Genomic DNA, 8,065 nt, shown 5'->3' with positions numbered 1-8,065 from the left:
TATGTTTTTTGTTTTTCTAAATATGTGTGCATGAAATATGTTTTTCTAAATATGTGTGCACAAAATATGTTTTTATGTTTTTCTAAATATGTGTGCATGATTTTTTTTAGTGAAAACCCATGGGCAACTCTGTGCTTGAAATATTTTTTATGTTTTTTTGAATATGTACATGTGCTGTGCAGGAAAAGAACAATGCTTTCAGCTGGACAAGGCTGATGGTGGTGACCAAGACTTGGACTCTTATGGTGGCCATAATAAATTTTTTGGAAGTGGGAATCATAATTGCTACTTTTTGCACCTAGGCAACTTCTCTATTGTTAAAAATATTCAATAAGTGGAAGAGTAACCTTAATTCTTTGGTTAATCTTAACTTAATTGTGCTATTAAAAATAGTATTTACTAAATTTAGCTAGTCTTACTAAAAATAGTCAGTTATTGATAATGACTATTTGCTTCACTGTGAGAGGATGTGAGATAAGCCTTTCTTGCTCTTACAGTTAAAAATAACAGTTTCTATATAACCTGTTAAAAATGGCAAGGTTCAATATGTTGCTTGAATTTAACAGACACTTATTTTTAACCCATATTTAAATTCTTGCGAAGATTTGGGATCATTCTATCAATCTTTTTTTTGGTAGGAGAAATAGATTGCAAGGGATCATTGGAGAGACTAAGTTGAGAAGGGTGGCTCCCTTTTCTCCTTGAGTTATCAGATTGGGTTGAAACTTTACATACATGTAGAGACAGTGATGAGCTAACCACCTATATTAAATCTTGGCATCGTCTGACTTAATTAGCTCTTATAAGAATCTAGGTGGAGAAATTACCGGCTTCCTTAAATGGTGGTGTTCACATTGGTATATGAGGCTTGTTTTGATTAACTAAAAAAATGACTTATTGATGTTAGAGTGATGAGATATTATTGACATGTAGTAAAGATTATTGTTAATCTCCAGTCTTTGTGAGTCCATGTTGCTCTTTAGATGGCCAGGTGGGAAATGCAAAAACAAAGGTTTAGTCATTTTGCTCCAAGAGTGCTAAAACTAGGCTTATAATATGTTTTTAGGCTTCAATTTTTGTTATGGTCTTGTACCATGTTAATTTTGACATGGGCAATCACTATGTAAAGCCATACCTTGTTTTGAACATGTTTACCCCTTATTTTGGTGTCAGGTGGGAAAGTTTGCAAGTTTCCCAACCAGGTGTTCAACATCATTACAACATGTAGTCTTCAAGACAGGTCATAGAAACTATGCAAATCATGCCCGTTTGAGTGGAGGTGTAGTATGAAGCAAGTCCAAGGTCCTGGCACTATGAGTGAAGCCTTGTTGAAAACTCAGTAAGGGAGGTATCTTTTTTACTAGGCTTTGGAAATCTAGAGGTCTTGTCTGTCATGGAGCTTCCCTCATTGTATAATCTAAGTCCCAGAAACTAGTTCTTTTCTAGTGGTTAACGTGCCTAAGCATCCAAAATAGTTCAAGATTTGATGCCACCATAGTGAATTGCATATAGAACCTGTGCAATAGCATGTGTAAATTTAACATCCAAGAAATTGTTTCGGAGCAGATAGAGAAATTTGGATGTCCTCTAATTAGCTAATACAAAACTTCTACTTGCGGATCACTTTGATTATCAAGAAAAATCATACCAGATGATACTAGAATGGGTGGAGGTTTGCATACTTTTGAACATGTGTATTCTTGTATATTAAAATTAGAGCATCGAAAGGCTATGTTTTTACCAGGCATGGTATCTTGAGGCCTAGGTGTGTCTTCCTTCCATTATCAATGCTTTTTACATGTCAAAATTTGGATACACACCAGTAGATTGGCTTAGGTGTCTAGAATTGTAAAAGATTTAATATAGTAAACATTTCCAGCATTTAGAATACTTGTACAAAAGCATGTGTAAATTTGACATCTCAGAGCTAACAAGGCATTCTTGCTAATGAGTATTCTAATTTACAAGTATGTGTCTAGAGGACCTTCTTCGGAGCTAACAAGGCATTCTTGCTAATGAGTCTGACATAATCGTTGAAACTACTTCAATTAACATCTCTAAATGTTGCAACAAGTTATTAGATAGTGAAGGTGAGAACCAAGATTACAAACCTCTCCCAAAGCTTGACAACTCTCTGAGGATTGGGTCCATGACTTGGCAACCATGGGCACTCTTCCATAAAATTTTAGAACAAGGTTTGCATGAATGGATGTGACAAAAATCACCTCCTTGTTCTTAGTGTGATGTCCCTCTTGGGAACCACCAATGATTTTGAAGCTAGTGATTCATCTAATAAGGACTTCTCTATAGAAGGAACAAATTTTGTGTTACCCCCACAATCACCCAGCTAAGAAAAAGGAAACCACATAGAAAGCTTAAGAAGTATCTACTCCCCATGGAGACAAATCTTCATTGGCTTTGCTATCTCAAGGCTGTAGATTCACATGAAATATCTACACTTGATAGTGGGAAGCTAACTTATACAAGGTCACCAAGAAAGTGGTCTATAAAATTGATGAGGAGCCCATGAGCTGTGTGCAAGCTAAGCTCTACTGATCTACTAGATGCAAGCTCCATAAGTTTAAGGCTGAGGTAGAGAAGGAAGTAAAACTCAAAGAGCTTGCTGAGCCTCAAGAGGAAGATTTGAGCCAAGTACTCGAGTACTTCAAATCCTACAACATTGGGGACATAATAGTACACAGTATGAAGGCCCAACAAATCCTAGGTGTAGAGCCACATGCCTCATATGATGGCCCTACCCGGAGTCAAGGAAATAAACCTTGTTGCCCACATGAAGAACCCAAGCTAATGTCCATTGCCAAGGACCTCAGCTCATTGCCAAGGACCTCACCCCTAAGCAAGAAGGATAATTATTTACCCTACTCAATGAACTCATTGCCAAGGACCTCACCCCTAAGCAAGAAGGATAATTATTTACCCCTAAGCAAGCTAATGCTCATTGCCAAGGACCTCACCCCTAAGCAAGAAGGATAATTATTTACCCTACTCAATGAACTCTGGATGCATTCATGCCTCGAAATACCCCACATAAAGGGAATTCCTCTAAAAGTGGTGAAACACACCATCCCTTTGCATGAAGGTGTGAAACCATCCAAATAGAGAGCTTACCATATGAATCCCAAGTATGGTCAAATGGTAAAAGGATCTAGACAAGCTCATTGATGTGGGATTTGTGTATGAGATTAAGCATACCGAGTGGGTGTCGCGAATAGTGATCATTCCCAAGAAAAGAACAAAAAGCTTAGAGTGTGTGTTAACCTCAAAAATATTGATGCCACTATAGTTCACAATCACTACCCCTTGTCCTACACAGACTATATGCTAGAAAGAGTCACTAGCTTACAACTTTATATGGATGGATTCTTTAGCTACAACCAAGTGATGATTAACCTAGCCAACCAATATAAGCTGACAAATATAAGACATCATTTACCACAGAATGGGGAACCTATGTGTTGTCATGCCATTTTCCCTAACCCCAATGCCCCTGCCACCTTCCAACGCTTGATGTATACAACCTTCAAGGGTCTCCTTTGAAAGATCGTGGAGCTATTCATCAATAATCTATGTGTGCACTTTTAACTCCAAGTGGAAGGAGCATCTTACTCATCTTTAGCTAGTGTTTGAAAGGTGTAGACTCTATGGCACCTCATTAAACCCACTCAATTGTTAATTTTGGGTTAAACATAGTGTCATTCTTGGTGGACATATCATCTCTAAGAATGACATCTCCACTAATGAAAATAAGATCGGCGTGATCATAGAGTTGTCACCACTTGTCACCTACAAAGGGGTGTAAATATTCATGCAACATGTAGGGTATTGAGAAGATTTATCTTTATGTATATGCCATATATGCCATACCTTTGTATAAACTGTTGATTGTCTTTGAGTAGACAGATGAATGTGAGTATGAGAAACTGAAGAAAGTATTAACAAGCACGCCCATCCTAAGATCCCCCAATTAGGATCTAATTTTTCATGTGTACATTGACGATTCAACCTTTGCGATTGGATGTAAGTTAGCACATCTAGGGGAGCACACGAAAGTTGTATTCTTTGTTGATCGCCATCAAGAATTGCTGTATTTGGAATAAGCGTTGCACCACCACACATGGTGTATCACAAGATGGTTGCTTATTCTTTTGGAGTTTGATTTCACCATCACGGTGTGAAATGGGTGTGTGCATGTCTATCCTAACCACCTTTCCAGAATTCCAAATGGAGAACCTCCTCTTGGGGTGGAGAATGATCTTCTCAATGCTCCACTATTCCACATTAAGCATGTACTAGAATGGAGTGAATACATTGCCCACCCCCCATCAAAAAGGATAAAGCTATATTCCTCATTAGGAAGGCTGCCTGCCCCCTATCAATTGATAGTGGGGATGATTTACAAGAAGGGTCAAGATGGCATTATGAGGAAGTGCACATCCATGAAGATGACTGTCGTCTTGCCGTTCTTAAACAAGCCCACCATTCTGCATAGGTGGAGGACACTTTGCGGAGGACACGACTACCTACACTCTTTGGAGATGTGATTAAGTTTGTCAAGCACTATGAGGAATGCTAAAATTTGCCATCTCCATGAGAAGGACTGAATGCCCGTTGACGATAGTAGTTTTTGAACAACCCTTTGAAAAATGTGGTTTAGATTTGTTTGGTCCCATTACACGTCTTGCTAAGGGAACCCAGGTACGTCTTATCATTGTTGCCATAGACTATTTTATAAAATGGGCCAAGACCAAAGTAGTGCAAAAAGCTGATGCGAGAGCTTATATATGAGAATGTGATTACCCATTTTGGTTTTCCACTAGAAATGTGTGAGTGATCATGGTACACATTTTATCAACAAAGGGGCACAATTCTTGCTCAAGGAATTTTTTGCGGTGCAAAAAAAGTCAATACCTTACTACCCCCATAAGCAAACAGCTAGGCTAGATGGTAGAAGCATTAAGGAGCGATTGTTTGGGAGCATAAGTTGCACTCAACTCTATGGGCGTACCACACGATATACAACGTGGTACCTTTCTAGCTCACATTTGGGCTTAACGCAATCATGCCAATGGAACACTTGGTTCCAAGCCTTTGAATTGTGGCCAGACATAACCTTAAGGGAAATCCTCTCATGGAGAGATTAGTTGCCTTAGAGCAACTTAGTGAGCAAAGATTGCAATTCTCTTAGATTAGTTGAAAAACTAAGGCACCAACAACAATGGTTCGACTGAATGTATAGAAGAGGAAATAATTAGATTAATAAAATGATTAAAACTTAATGACATTTACTAATTGAGCATCATAGAGTGAATAGATGGGTGGTAGGGTCTAATATACTAACTTGAAATATGTAAGTTGGGAGTGATTATAGTGGTAGACTCTAATATACCAACTTGAAATATGTAAGTTGGGAATTATTAGAGTAGTAGACTCTAATATACCAACTTGAAATATGTAAGTTGGGAGTGGTTAGAGTGGATAGCTAATGAATTATTCTCAAGACTTTGGAATAGACTAAGAAGAGGAAATAATTAACACTAATTTGACAAGATAATGATAATGCTAGATAGTTGATCTAACACACATAATTTCCATTAGATATTACAAGGGGGGGACTTTAAATACTTAAAAGCAAGCTATTGCTTTGATGGGTTGGTGGAAGGAGTAAAAAGGGGAAAAAAAGAACCTTGCATAGTTCAAACCAAAGAAGTCCAAGAAGAAAAAGGGGTAGGAGTTCATTGACTTTAGACTTAAAAGTGTAGCCATTTATATGGTAGTAATGGGTTAAAGTAGGCTAATAATGGGCTAGGTTACTTTTCCCCTCCTTAGGAGGTTTTTCCTTCTCAGGCATGTGTACACACTCTTATGAGTAAGTGTGAAGTGACTTATCATGTGGCTTTAGTTGTACTTCACTGATTCTCATCAATCTACTTTGAGTGTTGTGCTTATCTCTATCTTTTCTTGCTTGCTACATATGTATATGCATTGCTACCTTTGTCTCCACTCCAATAATTGGTATGAGAGAGCATATTACCTTGGTCTTCCCTCCCCTTATCATCACCTCCTCATGCTGCTCTTTTGATTGTCTTAGATTGATCTATCCTTTGAGGTGGAGAAGGTATACCTTGTAGTGTGTTTTTAACTACTCTACATACCTTGTAGTGTGTTTTTAACTACTCTACATTAACAAATTTTTTACAACTTCAGGCTGGTTTTGAGAAGCATTCCGGGGCCATTCACATGTCGTAAGGTTTCTATAGACATCCTAAGGGAGTGTTAGTTTAGACTATATTTGTTTGATTTTAGGGTTTTTGTGCTATAATAGCATAAATTTGGTGTACGAAGAGGACCGTCATCACTAATTCTCCATTGTCATCAGCATCACATCTTCAAGCTCATTAACGAACAGCTTTGTCATGAACTTTTGCATCCTTTCTAATAGAATTTATAGACTCTACACCCTCCCATTTTAGACTCTTGAAGGTCTCTCCATCATCAATGATCTATTTTGTAGGTTGTTAGGATATTTACATTGTTATTTTCATGCTAGAATGGTAGATAGTGCTATTGGGATTGTAGCCATTTATATAGTAGTGATGCTTGGACGACTAATAATGGGCCAGGGCACTTTTTCCCTCTTTAGGAGGTTTTTTCCCCCATCAGCATATGTACATACTCTTATGAGTGTGTGTAAATGACCTTATCATGTCACTTCACTTATACTTCACTCATTCTCATCTATCTACTTTGAGTGTTATGCTTCTATCTATCTCTCCTTGCTTATTGCATCATCTATGTACGTGTTTCTACCTTGATCTCCACTCTAACAATTTGGTATCAAAGCAGGTTCACTTGGCCCTCACCCCCTTGTTATCTTCTCCTTGCATTGCTCTCTTGATTGTCTCAGATTGAACTATCCTCTTCGCTGGGAGAAGGTATACCCTATAGTGTTATTTTGTTAACTACGTTATCTGAATTTTTGTGCATTTTGGCCCATTATGGGTGCATTGTGGGGCTCATTCGATCCTGTAGGATTTTTGTAGACATCGGAGAGAGTGTCAATTCGAACTATCTTTGTTTGATTTTGGGTTTTTTGCACTATGCAACAACACAGGGCCATCGTCATTGACATTGCATCTTTTAGCTCAACATCAATAGCTTTGATATCATGATCAACAGCTTCGATATCGTGATCATCATTATCATCATCATCATCAATCACATCAATTTTCACATTCATGCTAGTAACATTTCTACACTCTACACTCTACCATTCTTCATACATTTTACAGGTAGGTTTCCTTTGTCATCAGTGATCTTCTAGCATCCATCTTGGGCATTGATAATACCTGCCAGAGGTAGCTAGGATATTTGCATTCTGTGTTAAAGATTAGTTATTCGTAGGCTGAAATGGTAGGCAATTGATGTATTTGGGATGATTTTTGCTGAGGATAAGCTTGAAAATAACAACTACTCATTGTTGTCCTATATGATGCACCATGTATTTGGGATGCTTTTTGTTGAGGATAAGCTTGACAATACTAATTGTTCGTTGTTGTCCTATATGATGCACCATGTATTGATCTCGCCTACACCAAAAGGACTTTGGAATGTTGTCATTAATGACATTGAGGCACACCTTGTTTAACGAGCATAGTAGCATAGTACATGGATTTTGGATGGTGATAGGAGTTCTGATGTAGGTTTGGCATCCACACTTCCCACAATGGAACAAGCCAAGTGGGATGGTAGGGATGCACATACACATGCATTGGTGGCACTTTCAATGAAAAGGAGCATTATTCCTCATATTCACTCATGTAAAACTAAGCATGCTTGGGATGTGCTTGCTACACTTTACCGAGTGCTTAACGAGGCACAAGTAGCCTACTTGTGCAAACAATTAGAGTATGAGCATATGAATGAGTTTTTTAGTTCCTCATAAGGATTAAAGATCTCAGGGAATAACTTGCATGTATTGATAAGGCCAATCCTGATAGGTCTTTGAGGTCTTTGGTGTCTACTATTCTCACATCTCTATTGGATT

The sequence above is a fragment of the Cibotium barometz genome, chromosome 42 (assembly GCF_041138505.1).
Source record: "Cibotium barometz isolate CiBa-2024 chromosome 42, ASM4113850v1, whole genome shotgun sequence".
Taxonomy (NCBI): domain Eukaryota; kingdom Viridiplantae; phylum Streptophyta; class Polypodiopsida; order Cyatheales; family Cibotiaceae; genus Cibotium; species Cibotium barometz.
This window is presented reverse-complemented; position numbering follows the sequence as displayed.